The sequence below is a fragment of the Mustela nivalis genome (assembly GCF_964662115.1).
Source record: "Mustela nivalis genome assembly, chromosome: 17".
Classification (NCBI taxonomy): domain Eukaryota; kingdom Metazoa; phylum Chordata; class Mammalia; order Carnivora; family Mustelidae; genus Mustela; species Mustela nivalis.
In genome coordinates this window covers 40,566,037-40,590,723 of record NC_139036.1, presented here as the reverse complement: position 1 = coordinate 40,590,723, position 24,687 = coordinate 40,566,037, and the positions used below count along the sequence as shown (strand labels likewise).

The following is a 24,687-nucleotide window of genomic DNA, read 5'->3' as shown; positions in this document are numbered from 1 at the left end:
GCATTGCGTGTTTCTGTTCAGTTTAATGACGATTAATAAATATTTATGTAAATGAGATGCAAAGCCGGACCCGGTTTCTCACGGTGGCCTCATTTCATTTGGGGGACTGAGCTGGGGCTCTGGGGGATGAAGACACAGAGTCGAGTGACTGTATAGAGGCCGGGTACAGTTACCCTAGACATTGCCGGGTGGGATTTCCACCTTATAACCTCGCTCACACCGGTCCACTGGGCATCAAAAAAGCTACACTCACTGCCCTCCCAGACCTTATACAGACTCACACACACTCCTAGCACAAAGCGTTGCACTAATCTCCTTACACTCCTTCAGTTCCCAAACATGCACATGCACCTCCTTTGAGAACAAAATATCTTTTCATCACTTAAAAAACGACCCAGTTGGGAGCAGCCAGTCTTTTTACAACCCTCTGTTCGCTGTTGCAAAAAATAAGTGCATAGAGATAAAGAGACAACCATTTGAACCAGATGGGGATATTTTTAAATAAAAAAAATATATAAGGTTATGAGGATGAACTATTAAAGCAGGAAGTCTTTTTGGTTTTAAATTTGTGTTTCAGTGGACTCAGGGGAATCAGCCCTTTTTAGTCTCAGGAAGGCTGATATCTGTAGTAGTGTTGGCAAGGTTGCAGGTGTTCCCAGAGCTAGAGGAGGGGTCAGAATCGAGGTGCCCACCTGGAAGAATGGAGCTTGAGGTTGCCATGTGTTTCCCCTGACAGGACAGCAGGAAACCCCTGGTCCATACCTAGACAGCTTCCGTTCTGCCTGGTGCAGCTCCAGACAGAGGGACGCCTTCAGTCTAGGATGGTAGAAGAAGGACACCGCAGCAGAGCTTGCTCTGCCCAGAATTCTCTTTCTCTGAGCCTCAGGGGCATAGGCATCTCTGAACTGACTTCCCTGAAAGGACCTTCCCTTAGACACCGGTGCCCACTGGACCCCTGGAATACTTGGAAAGGGGGGTCTAAATCCCAAAGACCACCATCCCAAAGCCTGAACATGGTTAGGAATACCGAAACTGAACTGTTACTGACACGGCTTACTTAAATTATTTTAAACATACACAAATACTGTTGCTTGTTTTAGGGCTGAAATGGGGGGGGGGTGCTGTTGGGGCTGGAGCTTGTGGTCAGGCATGCTAAGGCTTTTAAAGATTGGATTCCAGGCCCCCAAATGAGAGCACCCTGACAAAATCTGGAAAGGAGAAGGTAGTTGAAGAAGGAAGCCTTAAATGTGAAAGGGTAGATTGGATTATACTGTCTGACCTTCAGCTCAGCTTCCCCCTTAAGTGACCACTTAAGTGGGGAGGATGCCCTCTCTCCTCCACCGCAGGACTCTTGCTGGGGCCTTGGAGCTGTCCGCTCCCAGGTGCTGACTCTTGTCCAGTCTTGAGCATTCTGGTCGCAGAGGGACGCTGCTTAAGCCGCACAGTGAGAGGCCCTTTCCGACACCTGACACCTGCCTAGTTTTCAGAGAATTTCACTGGAATCTTCTCAAAATTTCATTCTAGAATTCTTACAGGATCATATCTCTAAAGTGAGATTAAGAACTGCCTCCTTCCACCTAGGATTCACTTCTCTTGGTGGTCTAAGAGAATTTAATAAAACTCTGAATCATCCCTATTCTCGGGAGAAAGGACTTGACCCACCTTTCTCCCCCACTTCTCAAATGGTGTATGAAGCTAGGCGCAAATCCCAGACTCAAATCTGGAGCCTGGTCTGCTCATGGCATGGGACAGGCCTGGCAGGGACAACTAGAGAGAAAAGGAACTCGGCACCCATCCCAAGGCCTGAGTCTTATCCTGCCCTGGAAACAAGGTTAATTGGGTTTCTCTCCCACTCAGCCTGTTTCCTAGAACGCGTTCTGAAGTCCCGGGCTGGGTAGCATCCAGGTGGCTTGGGGCCGGAAGCAAAAGACCCCTCCACGTGGCTTCCCTGGCCAGATCACAGACTCCTACGTTTCCCTCTTCCGGCTACTCCACGCGGCACAATTCGGCTTTTGAAGCTGGATTCCAGATCCTTTGGAAAGATGTTGATGACTCTCCGGCCACCGCGTCTGTGGTCATTTTGGGCTGGGGGGGTGCTGGGGGTGCCCCATTTGGGGCGGGGATCTGGAGCACCGCTGCTTCCCGTGAATTCCAGCAGCTACTTGAGCTATCCCTTTCCCAATTCCTGACCCTTCCCCCACACTCCCTGCACTCTGGCTGTGCTCTATCCTCCCATCACCCTCCTCTCCAACACTCAACTTCCCTGGTGAGATAGCGAGATGAGCAGGAGAAGAAGATGCATGAGGACACCCGGCCCCAAGCTCCCCCTCACAGGTCGTTTCCTCACACTGGCTCTCCTGCTTGCACGCACACACAGAGAGAAGCTCCAGGAACAGAAGGAGGTGGGGGGGGGGGTGCGGGGCGGAGAAAGCTAAAAGGGGCCAGAACAGTGGAAGGGAAGGGGCAAGGGGAGAAGTCGAAGAGAGGACGCCCTTCTTGCCCTAGGTTGAGCAGCGGGATCTCCAAGCACGCACTAGCAGGCATAGCTCAACCCCTGGACTGCAGAACCTGAAGGCTGGCCCCAGGATCAATCTGGAGGGTGTCTTCCCCTTGATTTTCCCACCCTTATCCAAAGTCAAGCATTTGGAAATGACAGGGCAACAGAGAAGTTTCTGAGTGCAGGCCATTTGTCCATCGGGGGAAAGCGAGGAAAAGGCTCGTTTTTGTCTTCTCTGTTTAACCAGACATAATCTGGACCATGAGCCCCTGATGCCCAGTGAACCCCCAGCTCTCATTTTGTCACCTGGTGGGACAGTCCAATAAACCATTGAGTACAGTCCAAGGAAACTAAACCCCATGGGAGTCAACAACAGGGAACCCCTGACACCCCCTAGACTCCATCAGGTCGTATTTGTTTCTCTCTGTTTTATGGGGAAGTCCGTGGCTGCAAGGATCTCCCACAGAGGTCAGTTATTTCATTCCCTCTTGGATGACCTTTGCTTTCTCCTCTTCCCCAGAATCTTAAATTTGAAGTTGCCTGCTCCTTGGAGAAATCCGTTGATCTGAGGGGACATTGAGACTGAAGGATAATTCTAGATTCCACGATTTAGTTTTTAAGGGAGGTGGGAAGAAAGGGACAGCGTGGGCCGGGCCTCACCAGTGTTGGTCTCCACCTCCACTCCCAGGCTCTTCATGTTACAGCAGGGGTCAAACCAGGACTCCTCCACACTTGACCTGCTCCTATGTGTTCAAAGGAGAAATCTGCTTTTTGTGAGATGTGGAAAGGGGAAGAAGGGTCTCAGCTGTCACAACAGGCTTCCTAGCTCACAGCCCAAGACATTGTCACTTTTCTTTCTTTAGGGCTGGGACATGAAGGCACTGGCCACGGACCAGAAAGGACCTTAAGAAACCTGGAAACCCTGCTCCCTTCCCAAATCCTGAATCAGCCTCTTTCCTCTCTGTCCTGCCTCTTGAAAAATTCTGGACAAAGTTGTGCTGGGTGGGAAGTGGTAAGAAAGGCACAGACCTGGGAAGGGTTGGGCTGCCCTCTGAAACTTTCTCCATTTTAAAGCACTGAAATAGGAGCAGCCTGCCCACGGAGGGCCAACAGGAGAACGCTGAGAGGAAGTCTGGGCTGGCAGGCAGGAAGGCAACCAGTTTCTCAGGGGGACATGCCAGGGACTGGGGGGGGGGGACTTAGACCCCCCACTCCGTGTGAGGAGAACCTGCGGTGCTCACAAAGGAAAGAACAAGGGATCCCCTAGACACTGGCTGTGCCAAGAAAGCTGGGGTCCTGCGTTGGGTGGAGCTGCTGCCCAGATGTGCACCAGGGTGTGGCTCTGGCGCTGGAAACTCTGATCGCCTGTTCCCGCACAGGAGCAGGGTTCCATACACGGAGTGTTTGCCCGGTGTGCTGTTATTCAAACCTTTCTCTCCACCTCGGTATTCGTCTCATTCCTTTTTTTGGAATTAATTGAATTAGAAACCGGTCTTTCCGGGGCGCTTCCACCTCCCGCCCGAGGCTGCGCTGGCCAGGAGGCCAAGGCTGCCAGGTCAGGTCCCGCCGGGACGAAGGAGCCCCCAAGCCCCTTTGGGGACCCGCGTGCCAGTTCCTACCCTCAGCCAAGTCTTCGCCAAGGGCACAGCTGGGCGGGGTCTGGGCAGTCCGCCCGGCTTGGGACATCTGTTCTCGCCAGAGTCGCATTAAAGGCAAGGGGTGGGGGTGGGGGGCTCAGAACCAACCTCTCAATTGAGCCGATGCCTGCTTTCTGGACCGCAGGCGGAGGCAGTGGGGAACACCCGACTCGCGTAGTTTTCTCTTTCCCCTCGGGAAAAGCGAGAGAATTGGTATGGGGGAAAGTGGGGGCTTTCTCCCTTGCCTCCGTCTCTCCTGCCTAACAATCAGATGCCACATCGGACCTCACTCCTGGAGGAGAACAGGGTCCTCCTGCCCCGCGGGAGCTGCCCGGGAGCCTCCGGAGGCACTGGCGCCCAGGATACCTCGGAGGCTTCGGGCCGGCGGGAAACCGTACGGATCCCGCTTGCAGCGAACTCGCGCTCGGCTGGGCTCGGAGGCCGAGGCGGGGGCGCCGCGCAGGGGAAGAGTTAAACACAACTCAATTAAAACTTCGAAAACATTTGGATTAATATTGGGGGGAAGGCGGTGCTTTTTTAAAAAACCTGAGAAGGACTACAAAGCCCTTAAGCAAAAACAAACCAAAATCCTTAACTACTGATCATTTTGCAGAAAAAGAAACATCCCTCAGACACTTCTCCTTTGGTGCCACCACGGAAGAGCTCCCGCCTGGCCAAGACCAGCGCCTGGACACCCCTTCACCACCCCAGTGCCCTGGCGCTGAGCCCAGGTCGCCCCCTGCCCACCCTTTGCTCCCGTGTTGGTGCCAGTCTGTGCCACTCAGCCGGTGCCCGGTGCCCCGTGCCAGGCGCGGGGGGAAGGCGGGGCGGAGCCGAGGCTCCAGCTTAAATTCCATGGCATCTGTTCATTATTATACAGTGAGGATTTTTATATGGACAGCTAAATTAAAGACAGATTTTTGCCAGAATTGCAGATCCCATAAAAATGATGACACAGGATGGGGGCTTTTTCTTTTTTAAAAAAAAGAAAGAAAGATTTAAAAAACACAACCCAACAAACCACAAGCCGAATCCCTCTGTGCCCCTCTCCTCTGATGTCAGTGAGTTACTCTGGCCCCTTTGCCTTCCCCTTCTTCCACCAGCACGGGCTGCCCAGGGAGAACCAAACCCCAGCGGCTCTTCAAGCCCAGCCTGCTCACAGATGCCCAGTGACCAACCAGCTCTCTCCCACAGCTGCTGGGGCGGGCAGAGGCAGAATGGCCGGGTCAGGTGTGGAGGGTCAGGATGGAAACTGGAGCTGGGAGGGAGTGCCAGAAAGAGGTAGGAGTCAGGGGGCTCGACCTTTCTGCATTCCTAATTCAAAGGGCAGGCTGTGTTTTTGGCTGGTTGCCAACGCTGGGGACAGCTGGTGAGGACCAGGCGATGTGGGGGCCTCCCACTCCTGTACATGGGATAGCACCCACTTCCCCCTCTCTGATGGAGAGGGTGATACAGTAATTGATCCCTGGGCACAACCTGCCCAGGAGCGGGAGTTCTGGAATTTCTACTTTCAGAGATTCTAGAATGCTGGAACCTGCACCAGGTTGATGATATTCTAGAACTTGCAGGGATCCGGGAATTCCTTCTTCCTATAGGAGGAAGGAGACCTCCCAGACTTCCGTGGTTCTGGTTGCAAAGACTTGAATTTGAAGTTCAGGGATGATTTCTGGAGCCCTGGGGGAGAATGGAAAAGTGTGGGCATGAACTGGGGGGAGGATTGAGAAAGTGAGGGCCACTCTCAGGAGCTCAGATGGGTCCCCCCAAATTAGTGAGTGTCTTTCTTAATTTTCTTTAATCTTTTTTTTTTTTTTTTCAGAGAAGAAGGAAGAAAAAAAAAAAAACAAATATCTGTGCAGTTCTGTGTCCTCCAGACAATTGCTCTGTCTGTCTGTAACTCTGTCTGTGGGGCTGTCTGCTCCTCTCCCTCAGATTCGGAGTTGACAGAATTCATATCAGAAGAGCGAACGCAGGGACATCTGTGTGCGGAATGACTGTGCCTACTCGAACCTGCCAATCGCTCCTGGCACGAGCTGGGTAACAAATGCCTGTTACCTCGGAATGCTGGCGGGTGGGGGGAGGGTGGGGGAGGGTGCCTGGCACCACCCCGGGCTGCCAAGCCCTGCCAAGGCCCCCTCCTGCCCTCAGCGGGTCCCGCCCCCTTCCCCGAATTGAGGGTCCGCGGAATTGGATTGTTCCTTAATTAGCAGTGATTAGAAAATTTGGGTGTCTCTCAAACCCCGGCCAAACCGGGTATCCTTGGCCTCCCTGATGTCGATCCTCACTCCCCTCCTGCCCTCCCTCCTGTTTTCCGGATTAACTCTGGGTTTCCACCGAGGGCAGGCAGGCGGCCAGTTGGGGGTGGGGTGGCTCACGGAATGCAGGGAAAGGGGTCTCTGGAGGGAAGAATTCCGCCGAAGTTGCCAGGAGGAGTTTCTGTCGCGAAGTGTGAGGCTCTGTGTGGAGGGTTTGCGTATACGCGGTTGACGGGATGATGTGAGGGTTTTGAGGTGGGGCAGAGAGCGAGAGGGACAGAGACGGGGATCTCGGAAGGAGAGATAGGGCTGAGGAAATGAGGAAGCTGGCAAGGAAGGAGAGAAGAAGGCAAGAGGCGGGGGCAGCGCCGACCCTGTTCTCTCCGCACCAAGAGTCTCCGGAATTCGGCCCAGCCCGTTGCCGCGACCCGGTCGGCTTCCCCCGCCTCTTGGCCTGGGCCTCCGGCCGAGCTCCCTGATCCATCAGCCGGTTCTGCTATCGGAGGTGGGGGAGGGGAGGGCGCTACGCCACAGCCAGTGCCAGCTGGGGGTGGGGGTAGTTATTGCGAGGAGGGGCGGAGAGCACATCTAAAATTCCGAGACATCTGTTCACCCAGGGAGGAGACACTGGGCGCAAGAAGGCTGGGCGCCCCCACCCCGCCGGCTCTGCCCGCCGTTCCAGGGGCGGGACTCCCGCGCTCCCCGTGCCCCTACCCCCTCCCCCCCAAGCACCAACGGTGGCCTGCAGAAGGGGGTGTTTACCAAGGGATCGGGCTGGGGGGAGTGGGATTCTGGAGCTACCGTCTTACAGGGTCTTCAGAAGGGGAGAATCAGGGCTCAGGGGAGGGCTGAAAGGGAGGGTGTGGAGGGGTGTCTGTCAGAACAGATCTCCCCAGAGCACCCACAGACACCCCCCATGTATACGCACATAGACTTGGCCATCATACATGCTCGGATATAAATCCTCACGTTCCTGTGAACGCACATAACTGACCCCCTTTGAACATGATCATTTATTCATTCAAGCCATCTTACTAGATGCTTGGTCTTCGCTGGGCTTGGGCTAGATATCGGGGAGATAGCTTCCTACCCATCAGGAGCAGTGAGCACATTGGATACCCAAGTGCACATGCCCACACACTGCCCTCACCCTCACAGAGACTCTATTATAAATGGGAGGAGGATCTGGAGGGAGGGAGCTCCAGTAACAACACCATCCTCCAAGTCTGTGGACAGTTTCCCCAGGGGAAACCGGGACAGGGTCTAAGAGCCCAACAGGGGGCTCTGGACCCACTGCCAGCCACTTGTCACCTTCTTGCATACTCCCTTTTGGCAGGAGACACTGCCCTCAGACGTTGCCTGAACAAGCTCCTAACCCACTTCCCACCAAGCCTTGATGACCACCTCTCTCTTTCCTATGCCCTGGCCTGGCACCTGCCCCTCCACCAGGGCTGCCCTAGCTGGGCCGACAGAGGCCAGGCCTCTCAGCTGGGAAATGTCCATGTGGTTGCTACTTAAAAACTGATTTATGAGGCCGTGGCGGCTGCGGAGGCTTGGCCTGCGGTCCTGGTAGTAATCAAGGGCATATGCCCATCTCGCCTGGCACTGCCCAGCTTGTGAGCCCAGCCTTGGCCTCTGCTCTCCTGCTGGGAAGAGAGAGGCATAAAAGGTACCAAGTCCCTTTCTCTTCAAGCGATCTCTCTCCTCCTCCACACTCCTCCTTTTCCTCCTCCTTCTCTTCTTCCCTTTCTCCTCTCCCTCCTCCCTCCATTCCTCCTCCTTCCCTCCCTCCCTTTCTCTTCCTTCTCTCCCAAGTGGCACGGACCAGCCTGTGTGCCGGGCTGGCGCTCACAGCTGCAGCCCATCTGCTATGATTGAATGGTGACAGTGATGAGACAGGAGCTGGGGGGAATGGGAGGACATGGGGGCTGCCCTGCCACCCCTCACCCCTCATTGTGCCAGTCCCCACATGCTTCCTTGACCTCCAGAATGAGACCATCTATTTTGCCTGTGCAGGGTGGGGAAATCCCACCCCTCTAAGTAGTAAGGGAATTTCTTTCCTCCTACCTAGATTCCTTAGAAGAAAAGAGCAGAAGTGTAGATAAAAAAGGGAGAAGGGATTGGGGTTGGAAGAGCAATCTGGAAGAAATGACCCATATGTTCACACCTGTACAGGCTTGAGTGGGGGGGGGCACTAGCTCTAATAGGGTGGAGTGTTGAGACTCCAGTCTGGGCAGGGAGACACTGATGTAAGCCCAGGATCCAGCTTTTTCAGGAATCCAGGAAAACATCCTTGACGGTCCTTGGTGTGTACCTTGTTCCCTAGACCCTGTCTTTCCTCACCATGGGAGCCCTCCTCTGTACCCCTAGAAAATCTGCTGACTCTGAAGAGCTGGGAAATCACAGTTCTCTGTGGTGCTCAAAAGGAGACCCACAGGTTGAACCCGAATTTGTAGCAGGAAGTTCTAGTTAAACAGGAAGAAAAATTTCCCTGATTCCAGTGCAAAACCAAGATCTAACAATAACGATGGAAACTAGCATATATGTGGATCTTATTATGTATTCATAACTGACTTAAATTAAGCATTACACACAAGCTAATGATTATCTCAACCACTTTTTGGTTGAGATAATTGCTGTCCACTTTTTGAGGTTGGGATGGTTGTCATACCCATACTACAGAAAAGGACACTGGGGCACATACATCCAACTTGTATCCTATTCCTGTCTTCTCTCTTGGTAGGAAAAAGAGAATAATTAGGAGGTCCACAAATTTTCAGGAACATTGTCCTTTCTTTTTCACTCACTTCTCTCCTTCTGCCTCTCTTCTTCCTCTGCCTGCTCCTTACCTTCAGTCAACCCAATACCTTCTCTCCTGTGAACTCCCATACATGTGGCTCTCTTTCTGCCACCTCTCACATGCAAATAGGTGGAAACACCCCCAAGAAGGCATTCACTGTCCCCATCCCACACATGAGGAAACCTAAACACAGACCTGACTGCATTTGATCCCACTTTCTGTGTTAGGGCAGTTTCTCCTCACATCTGTACTCCTGGCCCATGGGGTCTCTCTGCCCGAAGCTCAGGGTGGAGAATGCCATTGTGAACAGCTGCAGGACCAGCCTGGACTTCCAGTCTAATCTGGGCCCCTGGGGAGCAATTTGCTCCACCTGGCATATTTCCCCTGTCCTTTCCCTGGACACTGGAGTCTGTCTGAGTGACTCATGCCCTCTCTCATTTTTGCCATCTGCACCTCTATCCTCTCCCTTTCCTTTTCCTCCAATCTCTTTCTTCTTCCCTCTCTCCTTTCCTCCATCTTTACACATTCTTTCTCCCCCCCTTTTCTCTTTCATCCTTCCTCATCTTCTTCATCCCCTCTTGCCTAGTTATTAAATAATAAAGCCCTTTCATTCTTGAAAATCCTCCTCCTCCACCAGGAAAGTGGGCATTCTTTTTTTTTTTTAAGATTTTATTCATTTATTTGACAGACAGAAATCACAAGTAGGCGGAGAGGCAGGCAGAGAGAGAGGAGGAAGCAGGCTCCCCGCTGAGCAGAGAGCCCAATGCGGAGCTCGATCCCAGAACCCTGGGATCATGACCTGAGCCGAAGGCAGAGGCTTTAACCCACTGAGCCACCCAGGTGCCCCGTGGGCATTCTTTATATTCCATATATTTCACAACGAGGGGGCTGCTGGTGGGGGAGAATCCCTACTAGGCAATCGCACCAGAGAGAAGTTTTTATCTCAAGAGAGGGAGATAGGAACCCATAATCCAATCTTACAGATAAGCATTAAGCAGTCACTAAATCCCTACAATCCTCAGAACAAATCCAGATCAACATTGCTGTCCACTTGCCCAACACAAATTGAGATAATAAATCAGGTAGGAAGCTTTTTGTGGGGTTATGATAGAACTTTCTTGGTATCTGTCTCCTTCCACTACTATTTTAAGGTCTTCCAAGGCAAGGAGGTACCTGGAAAAAGACACCTGGAGGCCACAGGAACCACACATCCAGGATCCCTCACCTGTCACAGTACCCTTACCAAACTCTTCCCATAATTGGCCCCGAAGGGCAAAGATGGCTAAATCCTTGAACCCAAGTCTGCAATTAAAGCAGCGATGGGATCTGAGATCAACTTCTGTCATCACCCGCCTCTCCCAGGCCCACTGTTTGAACACTGCTTTGTTCCCCTGGTATCCTTTCAAGTCTCTCTCTCTCTCTCGTTCATTTATCTGTGGGTTTCTCCCTTTTGTCTCTTTTCTGTCCTCCATTTCTTGTGTCTTCTACCACCCATTCCAGGTCTCCTCTCCTCTCTTCCCTGTCTTGTCCTTCTGTAAGGAGAAAAGTCTGCTTTCAGCACCATGGACAGAGACACGGCCTGCTTTGTCAGAAGTGAACCCAAATGGACAGGAGGGTTTACTTCAGGTCGAGATCTGTGCAAGTGGTGAGTGCCTACAAGTTTCTTTGGATCTCTGTGAATGCGCATGTGTGAGTGTGCCCAAGGCTGTGTGAACGCCTGTGCCTCTCTGGGGCACACGCCTGTGGGCGTCTCTGGGTGCATCTGTGTGTTCGTATCTGTCTGTGCCGTGTCCCCGCCTGCTCCCCGAGTCCCTGGCTGAGAAAGGGGACGGGATGGGGACGCTCCGTTCTAAAGATGGGGGAGGCAGCGGGTGGCTTAGTATCCCAGCCGGGCCTGGGGGCGTCATCCTTGCCCAGACGCGCGCCAGGCACCATGTGGCATGTGTGCCAGCCGGCACAGGCTAAGGGCATTCTGCCCAGCATGAGGGGAGGTGGGGAAGAAGCAGGGAGCTAGGGACAGGCAAGAAGAAGTGGGGAGCTGAGCTCAGAACTCAACTCTAGGGCAGGCCTTCTCTATACTGCGTGAACTCCAATCACAGGCCTATACATGAAAAAAATGTACAAGTTACTTGCCTTCGTGAGGGCCCAGACAACTAGAAAACCATCATGCCACATACATATTCAGAGGGAAATGCATAGGAGACAGGCCTGTTCTGGCTTGCACACACATGTGCACACCAGCACAAATGCACACACATCTATACAACAAAACCCTTCCTCAGAGGATAGGGGATAAAAGAAAAACATCTTGGGGTGCCTGGGTGGCTCAGTGGGTTAAAGCCTCCGCCTTCAGCTCAGGTCATGATCTCAGGGTCTTGGGATCGAGCCCCACATCGGGCTCCCTGCTCAGCAGGGAGCCTGCTCCCCCCTCTCTCTCTGCCTGCCTCTCTGCCTACTTGTGATTTCTGCCTGTCAAATAAATAAATAAAATCTTAAAAAATAAAAAAAAAAAAGAATGACCTCTCTGGATCACGGAGCAGGAGCCCTCATTACATGGTTAGGCACTCACCCCTATGACACCAGGAATGCCTCTTAGGACCTGGTAGCTCCTACAACTGTTCCCTCCCCAACAAACATGCAGATTTGCCCAACACAGTGCATGCCTGGGAGTTGTCATCGGGGCGTGCCTGTCCTCTGCACCCAGGGAAGGAAGTCAGAGAATAATGTCACCTCTGTGCTTCATCTGGGAAAGAATGAGCGAGCAGGAGAGGAAAGGCAGTCCAAATGGTTCCTTCCTTTCATCACCCATGCAGTTCTTATGTCCCCCAGAGAGTCTGGTGTACTGGAGACAATCCTGATTTCTCATCTCATTTTCTTTCTTTCTTTTTTTTTTTTAATATTTTATTTATTTATTTGACAGACAGAGATCACAAGTAGGCAGAGAGGCAGGTAGAGAGAGAGGAAGGGAAGCAGGCTCCCCGTTGAGCAGAGAGCCCGGTGTGGGGCTCGATCCCAGGACCCTGAGATCATGACCTGAACCGAAAGCAGAGGCTTTAACCCACTGAGCCACCCAGGTGCCCCTCTCATTTCATTTTCAATACTAACTGGCTGTGTGACCCTGGGCAGGTTATTTCTCAGTGAGATTTAAATATGATTCATGTAGGGGCACCTGGCTGGCTCAGAGGAGTGTGCACTTCTTGGTCTTGAGGTCGTGTGTTCGAGCCCTAAATGGGGTGTGGAGATTACTTAAGTAAATAAAATTTTGTTTTAAATTTTAAATATAATTCATGTAAAGGGCTTAGCTCGAGAGAGTTGCCATTAAATGGTCACTATTATTATTGTTCTATATTTTTAAAAAGATTTTTATTTATTAATTTGAGAGAGAGAGAAAGAGAGAGAGCTCACGAGCACAGAGGCAGAGGGAGAGGGAGAAGAAGACCCCCGCTGAGCAGAGAGCTTGATGTGAGGCTCGATCCCAGGACCCTGAGACCATGACCTGAGTCGAAGGCAGTTGCCTAAACAAACCAGTCACCCTTGTTACTGTTATATTAATACCATGGAAGGAGTGATTAGCAGGATTGGATGGAAATACTGTAGCCAATGCTTACAGCATGTTGTCTGACCCATAGTGGGTTCTCAGTGAATACGAGTATAATGTGAACTTAGCGGTAGCATTTCAGGAATTTAGGCAGTTAAAGGGAGCTGAGAATGACAGAATTCGCTCTCCAAAGAGAGAAGCATGCACTCGCAAGTGCAAAAGGGGGAATGGAAGTTAGACATACAAAAAAGCTGAAGGACAATGCAGGGAGAAATAGAATAAGGTGATAAAAGTGGACCCCCTTGGGGTGAAGCATCCAGACTTCCAGCATTCAGGGCCAGGGAAGTCCCTAGAGGGTCTCCATTCCAAATCTGAACTCTCTCTTTTTTATTTTAATAAAGATTTCAGGGCGTCTGTATGGCTCAATCAGTTAAGCTTCTCCTTCAGGTCAAGTCATGATACCAGGGTCCTGGGATCGAGCCCCGTATCAGGCTTCCTGCTTAGCAGGAAACCTGCTTCTCCCTCTCCCTCTGCTGCTCCCCCTGCTTGTGCTTTCTCACTCTCTCTGTCAAATAAATAAATAAAAATCTAAAAAAAAGATTTTGTTCGTTTATTTGACAGAGAGAGAGCATAAGCAGGGGGAGCAGCAGGCAGAGGGAGAGGGAAAAGCAGACTACCCACTGAGCAGGGGTCCTGATTTGGGGCTTGATCCCAAGACCCTGGGATTATGACCTGAACATGCTTAATGGACTGAACCATCGTGGCACCCCAAGATCTGAACTCTTTATCCACATTCTTCCCACTTATTTCTTCTCTGGGCTTCCTCATTTCAGTAAAAGGCAGCATCCAGTTGGTTGTTCAAGCCAAAAACCTGGACTCATGCTGAGTTCCCCCTTCCTCTCATTCTCCACACAGCCTCTCACCAAGAGCCACTGATCCTTGCTCCAAGAGCCCCCTGAGTCCCTCTCTTCTCTCCTTCCTCACTGCTTCCCTCTACACAAGGTCACATCACCTCTTCTCTGGGTGTCTGCTCTGGCTTCCCACCTTGCCCCAATCTGATCCATTCTCCCAGAGCAGCTAGGGTAATCTTTAAAATATATAAGCTTTTCACTCGCTGGCTTAAAATTTCCCTGTGGCTTCCTCAGCACGTAGAATAAAATCCTAACTCCTTATCAGCTGGATCTGGTCCCTCCCCCCTTCCCCAGAGACCCACACTGGCCCCTGCCTCTCCCTCTCCATGTCTCAGCCTCACTGGCCTTTCTTTCCACTCTGCACACACTAAGATCACCTTCTCACTCTAGGAACTGGACGGCTTTCTTGGTCCAATCAGTGCCCTCACCTCTCTCCCACTCTTCATGGCTGGCCCCGTATCATGCTTCAGGTCTCACTTTGTCCACCCCCACGTCCACCCAAGAAACTTTTCTGATGCCTTTTCTACTATTTCCTTTGCAGTATTTAACTGTTGCCTTGCCTTTTTTTTTTTTTTTCCCCCATCCTGCTGGTCTGTAAGCTCTCTGAAGACAGGGACCATAGTATTTGTTCTGTCCCCCTGGTAAACTCTGAGCCCAGCATGGCATAGACACTGAGTCAGTGTGTTTGAATGGCAGAATTGATTAATGTTTTGACGTCTTGCAGGGTGGGGGTGGGATGAGCCGGTCCTGTAGCTTGGGCTCCAACCTGCCCCATTAAGGGTCTCTCTCATCTCTCTTCCTCCCAGGAAGTCTGTCTGCTGGCAGCCTCCTAATTATATTTTACTTCACTATAAATCTTTTCGTTAAATATAATTGAAAAATACACCTTTCGAATCATCACATTAACCTAGCATCCACTCTGAGGCGGTAATTAAAAGCTTCCTAGAATCTCTCACCAGCTTGGGGAGAACTGACTCAGAGGATATCTCCAAGCCCAATGTGTAGGGCCCAGCCTCCCTGCCCCTAGAGAGGGTGGAGTCACAGGACCCAGACTGCCTACCCTTCAGGCTGGGGGGGTGGGAGTGGGGGCAGGGGATGGCGGAGTGGGGGGTGTGGGGTGTGTGAGCATGTTCTCCCTGTTCTCTCTCCATTACAGGATTCAAACAGCTGGGAGCAATGCCCAAACTCCAACCAGTTCTCCCTCAGGAGCCTAAGGTCTGCAATAGACCCCTCTTGGTTCTCTTCTGAGCTCCTGGCTCAGAGCTGTCTCAGGTCCGTGGGAGGAAGGGGAAACAGAAGGAGCAAATGCTCTCCCATCATAAATGAGTCGGATCTGTCCTAATCAGTCTTAGTAGATCCTAGCCTGTGGTCCTGAGGCTGGGAGAGGTTCTGTAATGTGGTAGGGTTAGAATTCAAAGTCAAAGGCTGGGGTCTGCCAATCTAAGCAATTACATTGCCTCCTTTCAGAGTCCCTTTCAGGTGCCTTTGGTGACTGGTACCCTCAGGCCAGCCCCTCTCCCTTTCCAGGCCTTTACTTCCTTAGCTCTTGTGGTTTCCTAGGCAAGAAATTCTGGAGTCCTCTTTGACAATGCTCTTTTACACTTCATACCTGATCCAAAAGCAAATCTGTCTGTTGTGCCTTCAAAATCTATCCAGACTCTGAGCACTTCGCATCACCCCACTGCTAACCACCCTGGTTTAGGCTGCTGTCCCCTCTCTCCTGGATGACCACAGTCTCGGCCCTGGGTCCCTTCAGTCTGTTTGCGGTGCAGCAGGCAGAGTGATTTTTTTTTTCTTTTAATAACAGCTTTGCTAAGTTATAATTCACTCATTTAAAGTGTACAATTTGGAGTGCCTGAGTGGCTCAGTCGGTTAAGTGTCTGACTCTTGATTTTGACTCAGGTGGTGGTCTCTGCATTGGGCTCAATCCCCAGTAGGGCGTCGGCTTGAGATTCTCTCTCCCTCTTTTTTCTCTCTGTGCCCCTCATGCACTCTCTCTCTCAAATAAATAAATAGATTTCTAAAAAAGATTTTATTTATTTATTTGAGAGTAAGAGAGCAAGAGCACAAGGAGGGGGAGCGTCAGGCTGAGGGAGTGGGAGAACCGGGTTCCCCATAGAGCAGAGAGCCCGACGTGGGGTGTGATATCAGGACCCTGGGATTGTGACCTGAGACGGCAGATGCTTAATCAACTGAGCCACCCAGGGTGCCCCAGATAAATTCTTCTTCTTTTTTTTTTTAAAGTGTACAATTCGGGGCACCTGGGTGGCTCAGTTGTTAGGCATCTGCCTTTGGCTCAGGTCGTGATCGCAGGGTCCTGGGATGGAGCCTTACATCGGGCTCTCTGCTCAGTGGGAAGCCTGCTTCTCCCTCTCCCATTCCCCCTGCTTGTGTTCCCTCTCTTGCTGTCCCTCTCTGTCAAAGAAATAAGTAAAATCTTTTTGTTGTTGTTGTTAAAGATTTTATTTATTTATTTGAGAGAGAGAGACAGAGTGAGACAGAATGAGAGGGGAGGTCAGAGGGAGAAGCAGACTCCCCATGGAGCTAGGAGCCCGATGTGGGATTTGATCCCAGGACTCCAGGATCACGACCTGAGCCGAAGGCAGTTGCCTAACCAACTGAGCCATCCATGCGCCCCTAAATAAAATCTTAAAAAAGAAAAAAATGTACAATTCAATGGTTTCTTAGTATATTCATGGGGTTGTGTGACCTTTATCACAATTTTGAGGATTTCATCACCCCTTTGTCAGTCCTTCCCCATTCTTCTCAATCCCCACAGCTCTAGGCAACCAAAATAAACCACCACCTTCTCTAAGAGACTTTCCTGACTACCCCCATCAAAAACTGCACCTCCTTTCCCTCTCCTTTTTTGCTTTATTTTTCTCTTTAGTACACATCACCATTTAGCATGCTATGTATGTTACACATGGCTTATATTCCTCCTCTAGTTTTCCCACCCCTTATCTACACACAAGCTCCCTGTGGGTGGGGCCTTTTTTTAAAATAGTAGCATCCCAGCATGTAGGACAGGACCAGGTACATAATAGGTGCTCAATGAACACAGGCAGTATGAATGAACTCAATAATACAGATTAAGGATCTCAAAATTTGCATTCCTGGGGACCAGCTCTTGGATGCCTGAATTTCTCTCTCTCTCTTCTGTTTTTCTCTCTTGGTCTTTTCTTCCCTGCGCCCAACACAATATTCGACACAATATTCTACTCACTTCCACCCCCCGGGCAATCCTTAGTGCCAACTCTTTTGGTGTTGTCCAAGGGACCTGTTCTTCCTCCTTCTCTCCTTCTGCCCTGACTAGCCCCTGACTCTTCCCTGATCTTCATCTTTAGACTCAACGCTGGAGAACATCAAATGGATGGCCTCTGGCAAACTATGGAAAGAATAATCAGTCTCACTGCCCGAGTCCCCCAAGAATGGTAGCATTCCTGTGCTTACGACTTGGGCCAGGCTAAGTTGAGTGCTTCAGACCAGCACTGTCAGAACTTTCTGCAAGGATAGAAATGTCCTATTTCTGTTCTGTTCAGTATGGTAGTCACTAGCCAATATGAGGTTATTAAGCATTTGAAATATGGCTAACTGTGACTGAGGAAATGAATTTTAAATTCTATTTAATTTCAATTAATTTAAATTTAAATAGCTACATGTGGCTAGTGGCTTCCAATTGGGCAATGCAGATTGGCACACGTTATTTTATTTAATCTTTACAATTATCCTGGGGAATAGATAATATTATCCCCATTTTACAGATGAAGAAGAGTGGTTAATCAGGATGAGAATCCATGTTTGTTGGTTTCTAGAAGCTTCCAAGGAGCTGTTTCTGGGCTTAGGATAGGAGTTATGTAAGTGAGGAGGGCATGGAAAGATAATCATTCATTCTTTCACTCAGTGAGACTTTGTTGAACCGCATCTGCTAAAGGCTGGGGATATACGCACAAATCTTTTATAGCATATCTTCTGGAACACTTTTCATTCCCATTTGACAAATGAGAACATTGAGACTCAGCTAGATTAAACAACTACCCGATTTCCCTGTTCCCTGCTTCTTCCCTCACCTCTCCCCTACTCCCCTCCCCCAGCCCCCGTCTATACTCTCTATAGGAGCAACAGTGAACCTTTGAAACATTTGTCTGATCATGTTTTCCCTCACTGGAAATTTGGCCAGGTTCCCCATTTTATTCCCGGAGAAAACCAAAGCCTATACAAAGAAAAACAAAGCCTATACAAATGGGGCCCCCGTGCAGTCTGTGCCTTGCTCCATTCCAGCTCAGGCCTCACCTGCTTCTGCTCACCCTGGAGCCCTCCAGTCCACTGGCCCCCCTGGGCCCTTCAGGCCCTGGCTCACCTGTTTGCTGGCTGCTCCCTGATACCCACACTATGGATTTCTTCATCCCCTGCGGGTCTTAGTTCAAATGCTGCTCTTCCAAATGAGGTCTACCCTTATCCACCTCGCCAATCTAGATCACCTTCTTGTGAACTTCCTCCCCCATAATTCTTACTACCTTCTAACATATAGTTTATTTTTTTTTTAAGATTTTATTTATTTATTTGACAGAGATCACAAGTAGGCAGAGAGGCAGGCAGAGAGAGAGGAGGAAGCAGGCTCCCTGCTGAGCAGAGAGCCCGATGTGGGGCTCGATCCCAGGACCCTGAGATCACGACCTGAGCCGAAAGCAGAGGCTTTAACCCACTGAGCCACCCAGAGCCACCCAGGCGCCCCCTAACATATAGTTTACTGATGTATGATGCCTGTCTCCCAGCTAGGATATAAGTTCCTTAAAGGTAAGGATCTTCAGTGCCTGGCACAGGATGGGCTATCAAGGAACATGTGTCAAATAAGTGAACAAGTCTGTCCAGGTAGCTTACCTTTTACAGTGGGTGGGCCCAGATTCTAACTTGCGGTCTTTTGCTTCTGAAACCTGAATTCTGGGCACCTCAGTGGCTCAGTCGGTTAAGTGCCTGCCTTCGGTTCAGGTCATGATCCCAGGGTCCCAGGATTGAGTCCATCGGGCTCTCTGCTCAGTGGGGAGTCAGCTTCTCCCTCTATCCCTCCCTACCTTGCTCCTTTTCTCTCTCTCTCAAATAAATAAATAAATAAAAATTAAGCTCAAATTCTTTCCCACAAAGTCATTTTTTCTTAAGTATTCTCTCCAGTCTCCTCCCCAAGTTCTCTCCCTTAAGGGCGGCCCTGGGCTCATGCAATTTCTGGCCTCGGCAGGGATATGAATTCCTTTATATACTCTTGGCTGTGATATCCAGCAAGTGAAGTAATTTTATCCAAACTCAGAGATCTCCTTTCTTCAGGACAGGAGCCCTGGGTCTGTTTTTCAGGCTGTGGCCGCAGCAGGTACTCCCCCTCCCTCACCCCAGATACTGCTGGTCCTTCTCCTCTCTGCTGAGGAGAGGCTGGACCAGTCATTTCCTTCTTCCAGTGGGATAACTTGGGAACATAGTCCCTCCACCGCCCCCACCCCCACCTCTGGGTGTGCAGTGACAGAAAGCTAAGGAGGCACAATATCCCTCCACCCCTTGACTCTTTACTGCAGGAGGAAGGTGACAAGATATTTCCTCATGGTGGGGTCCATGGGCTCTTCCATGGAACTGGCAACTGGGATTGTTTGTGGGTCCATTAGGAGGGATGCGAGTTAGGTAACAGGAAGGACTTCCCAAAAGGTGGAAAATGAGGCAAAGGCATGAAGTGTCTTTTCCACTTTTAAGGCGAGGATAACTGAATGCATTCATTTTCCTCTAACCATGCCCTGGACATCTTCCTGAGTGGTCAGAAACAGGAAAAATGATTGACGGCTCTCCCCTCAGAGCTCCTCTCTCTCCCAACTTCTCTTCTCCTCCCCTCTTCCTCTTCCCCTTTCCATCTCCCTTAGCTCAAAGCCATTTGCTGGGACCCAAATGGGGAGATGGCTCCGTAGGTACCTCAGGGAATATTAAGCCACGTCAAGAGGGAAGAGCTGGCATCTGGTGTGTAGCCCAGCCACCTTCTGGTAGTGAGGTATGAGGGAAGGCCAGGGCTTTGGGCCAGTACCAGCTCTGCCAGAACACAACTGTGTGGTCCAGAGAAACTGGCCAAGCTCTCTAAGCTTTAGCTTTCTCATCTGTAAAATGGGACTAACAGTATTTGCCCTACAACACTGTGTGAGTTGGAGATGGTGGAGATGGTCCAGTCACAGGGTAGAGGCTGCTGAAGAATTGGTATTGTTATTACTACTTAGGCTCTGGGAGGCCCTCTTTTCCATCCTCATGGGTGGGGAGAGCCTTTCCCCCCATCCTTCTCCAGTGCTTTGGTCCAGATGAAAATTCCAGATGGAAAGGCGCCTGGGTGGCTCAGCTGAAGGCTCTGCCTTCAGCTCAGGTCATGGTCTCAAGGTCTTGAGATCGAGCCCCACATCAGGGTCTCTGGTGAGCCAGGAACCCGCTTCCCTCTCTCTCTCTGCCTGTCTCTCTGCCTACTCTCTCTCTCTCTATCTCTGTCAAATAAATAAAATCTTTTAAAAAAAGAAAAAAAATTCCATATGGAGCCTCCAATCACACTCTGGTCCAATTGAACCTCTTCTTCTTCTTCTTCTTTTTTTAAAGATTTTATCTATTCACTTGACAGACAGAGACCACAAGTAGGCAGATAGGCAGGCAGAGAGAGGAAGGGAAGCAGGCTCCCCGCTGAGCAGAAAGCCTGATGTGGGACTCGATCCTAGGAGCCCGGGATCATGACCTGAGCCGAAGGCAAAGGCTTCAACCCACTGAGCCACCCAGGTGCCCCAATTGAACCTCTTCTTTTCTTATAACCCAATCCAACCCATCACTCCCTGCCAAAATCCCTCCCCAGTTCCCCACTGCCTCCCAGGACCCAGAACCACAGTGATTATGAGTTTGGGTTTTGGGGTTATACTTGGGTCGAATGGTCACTTCTCTCAATCTTTAGCTGTGTCTCTTAGGCAAGTAACTTAGTATTTCTGAGCCTCAGTTTACTCATCTGAAAAACAGGATAACAGTGTTTGCTTTGTAAGGTTATTGTAATGAAGAAACAAGGCAATTGCTATAAAGCATTTGGCACATGGAAAAATGCTACCTCTATTATTACAACAACATGAAAAACTCGTAACTCCTGAGTATGACATGCAAGGTTAGCTATAGAAGTTAGAATTCCCAATTTCTAGAGCAGGATTGTCAGAATGAAGCACCTGGCCTGCCTATCCCACCTGTTTCCTGCCATCCTCCACATGAACCCCATGTTTTGGTTGGCACAGTGCGTCACTCACCATCCCCATGCTGAGACTTCCTTCGGTGCCTTGGCACATGCTGTTCTCACTGCCTAGAACATTCTTTCTCTCCTTGCCCACCTGGTAGACTCCTACTCATCAGTTAAAATCTAAGTCAAGCCTATAGTCCTTCATGAAGCCTTTCCAGACCCAGGGTCTGGGGTCATCACATCCTGGGCCTCCACCATCCCAGACCTTTGCCTCTGCTTCACCTTGGGTAGAGAGCTATAGGCCTTAGGACTAGGCTGCCCGGGTTGGAATTCTAGCTCTGCCCCTGCTAGCACTTTAGTCGTTCCTTCACTTGTCTGTGCCTCAGTTTCCTGACCTGGAAAGTGAGATGATGATGATACTAGTATCTGATAAAGGTCTGAGTAGTAAATGAGCTTGGTTCCCATTCTCGGCATAAAATCAGTGCCCAGTAAGGGGAAGCTGTCATAATCATTATTCTGGCCTCTTTTGCTTTCCAGGACAGAGCTCAGTCTGCAGGCTGGTCTTCCAGATCAGGCTGTGAGACTGGAAGGGGTGCGCTGGAGCTGATTCAGGAAGCTCCTGCAGAGTGGATACCTGACTTTCTCCTTGACTTTGGCCTTCAGGATAATACTCTGCACTGGGGACCAAGGTCCCTCCCATTTTACAGATAAGGAAATTGAGGCCCAGAGGAAAGGCCTAAGGGCCCTAGTAAGGAAGTAGCAAAGCCAAGTTTTACCCTTGGACCCAGCTGATTCTAATCACCTCCCCCAGCCTCAGTTTTCCCATCTGTAGAATGGGATGGTAACTATTGTTTTTCATCTCTCAGGTTTACCTTGTACACTAATACATGTAGATGTAAAAGGCAGAATGGGGTTTGTGTCTCCTCTCATGAACTGGGTAATGCTTTGTCTTGGACAAAAATAAGAACTTTTCTGGGGGAGAAACTGGGGAGTAGCTGAGACACAAACAGTCCCAAAGCCCCAGTTCACCCCTCTCCCTAGGGTTTGTCTGCAGCCTGGGGCCAATTCAGCAACCTCCCTCCTTTCCTGGGCCCACTGCCAGCCCCTCCGCCCCTTCCCCCCACCCATCGCCACTGGAAGACAATGGTGGGCAGGCACGGCCTTTGTCAGAGGGGTCAGGCCAGTTAATCTCAGGCTGGGCCAGGGAGGGGCGTGTGGAAGGGCTAGGGGAAGGGAGAGGGGGCTGCATGTGGGGAGAGACGACAGAGGGCTTGTGAGGGTCGGGAGGATACTGGAGGCTGGGGGGCCTGAGGAGTAAAAGCTTGAAACAGGCTTTGGGGAGCGTTTTCTCCGAATGTAGATTTGAGCTCCTATTAAACTTGCCAAAAATTTGTGTTAGCTAATGGATTCTTAATTCTGTCTAAAATGAGAGAGGGAAAATTATGCCATTCATCTTGTATTGGTTTGAAATTACATCTGACACCTAATCGATCATACTGTGGAACATTAACTCTTTGGAAGAGACCCAACTTTTCCTCTCTCCCTTGCTTTCCAGCGCGTCGACCACCCCCACCCCCTGATTCCTTCTTTTGTATTTCATTAACTAAGCAAAGCTCTGGCTGTCTCTGGGGGTGAGGGGTGGGAGTTAGGGAAAGGGTTCATTTGAATCAAGGAGATAACTGGGCCCCCCAGTCCTTTGCCCAAGACCAGAGCCCCTGCTTCCAACCTTCAAGTGACCTCCTCTCTCTTCCTACGTTTTCCTCTGTGTTCTGAGATCTGAAAATGCAGAATGAAAGGCATTGGGGTGTGGGGTGACCTCAGAGCCACCTTGGGGGCACCAGAGAGAGGCCAGGAGCCAGGCAAAGCTGAGCTAGCACCTGGGGCTGGGGCAGGGGCCGTGGCGGGGGGCTCACCTGCGACTTGCTTGGCAGATGGGTGAGGAGGAGGAGGGCAGATGACAATAGATTTACCTCTGGGGATCCTGATGAGCTCTAACTGAAAACCCCAACCCCAGACCTGCTTTCCAGGAGGAGGACTTTCTGGCAGCAGAGAGAACCCACTGGAGGCTGACAGACCTGGGCTGGGATCCTGGCTTCACTCCTGACAAGCTGTGTGACCTTGGACAAGTTACATAATGCTTCTGAGTCTCAGTTTCCTTCTCTGTCAGAGCAGGATAATAATACTGGCACAGGGCTCAAGTGAGGACTGGAGAAGATAATCCAGGTAAAGCTGGGACAGAGCCTGTCGCCTGGTACACAGTAGGTGCCCAATAAAGGTGCCAGTCAGAATCCAGATCAACACTCCTCCTGCCTCCTACCTCTACTTCCTGACCTCCCTTCCCACCCCCCTTCTTCCCTTCTACCTCAACTGCCTGGTCCCCAGGCAGATGTGGGCTAAGAAGCCACAAGGCCAGGTGTGTGAGCCAATGTTTTCTCCTAAGAGGACACCCGAGGAGGCCTAGGCTCCCTGGGTCTTTACAGGGATCCCAGCCCTCCTCCTAGAGTTATGGGGGGTTATCTCCTGATTGGAGAGCTCCCCATGCACCTCCCACCTCTAGAGGAAAGGGAGCTCTGAGGTCAGGCCAGGAAGAAGGGCACTCCAGCTGGGAGAGTGGCTTTTACTCAGGCATCTCTGACCTCTGCATGTGGTTTCCCAAGGGCACCTGTCTCCAGTCTGATTACCTTACAGGGGTGGGTGGTATTGGCTGGGAGTGGGGGCTTGGCCCTCAAGAGCAAGGGAGGGCAAAGAGAACCAGGGAGATGTGAGACGGGAAGGGGCAGGGACATCAAGCCCATCCCTACTCCCCTTGAGGCATCACGGCTTCTCCCTCTGGTTGGCTATGAGCACGATGGGAAGAGAAGTTTCCAGGGCCCTCTGGCTCCATGTGAAGGGGGTCCTTGTGGAAGGAATGTGCCATGTAGCTGGCCTGGGGCACACGACAGCGTGGAGGGGGCTGAGGGCCTCTTTCCTCTCAATCAGGATGGTCTCTATCTTCTCCTCAGGCTCAGGAAGCACCAGTAAATACCTGAATGAGTGAATGTGCAGGGGGCAGGGACCCCGCTAATTTAAGGGATCAGTCAAGGTCACACAAGGAATAATTAACTACTCTCAGGTGTCTGCTCCAAGTGCCAGAAAGAATGGCCTAGAACGCCCCAACTGTATTCTTGAGCCTTGTGCAGAAGGCCAGTATGAAGACTAAGACTAAAGGGGGCAATCTCACTCAGTACCCTCACTTCACAGAGGAAAGCGGGACTCAGGAAGGGGGTCTAATGGACCCGGGCCACAGGGCGAGGCAGGGCAGCTGAGGACGTGGGTCTCTGGCTCTCAGTCCAGCGCTCTTCCCCACCCACAGCATGAATCTGAAGGTACATTTCTAGACCTCTTGTCTGCTCCCAGCAGACCCTCTGTGGTTTCTGGGGAATGGGCTGGAGTTGGGAGTGGGAGTCCGGAGAGCTGCTGGAAGAGGCTTTCCCTGAGAGAGAAAAGCAGAAGAGGCCGGTGAGGTTTCTTAACTCCCTCTCCCGCCCCTGCACACATACAAACACACAGCGGCAGGAATTTTATTTCCAAATGTCCCTTCTCTGGGGAGCTTGCTGTTTCCCAGGAGACGCCTGGTGGAGATGCCCCTTCCTGCCAGCCTCCCTGGCAGCCACTAGGCGGCTGTGGCTCCCTTTTCTGCCTAGAGACGCCACAGCAAGGGTGCCACGTGGTTTGTATTAATAGGAAGTGGAGCTCAGGCCTATAGATGCTGAGGATGGAGCAGGCCAGCCAGGAGGGGGTGAGGAGCCAGGCCAGTGGGTAGACTGAGGCAGCCTCTCCCAGAACCACATTGATCA

At 51.0% G+C, this 24,687-nt stretch overlaps 1 long non-coding RNA gene across 2 annotated transcripts; it reads left to right on the top strand.

Annotated features, from left to right (window-relative positions):
* Window positions 1–5,998: 5,998 nt before the first annotated feature.
* Window positions 5,999–23,016, top strand: LOC309850721. 2 transcript variants are annotated; one of them, XR_014304419.1, is made up of 3 exons: window positions 5,999–6,168; window positions 10,687–10,831; window positions 22,879–23,016. It is a non-coding gene; the product is annotated as an uncharacterized lncRNA (long non-coding RNA). The 2 variants fall into 2 exon arrangements; XR_014304420.1 differs by lacking the exon at window positions 22,879–23,016 and adding an exon at window positions 21,389–21,966.
* Window positions 23,017–24,687: the final 1,671 nt, after the last annotated feature.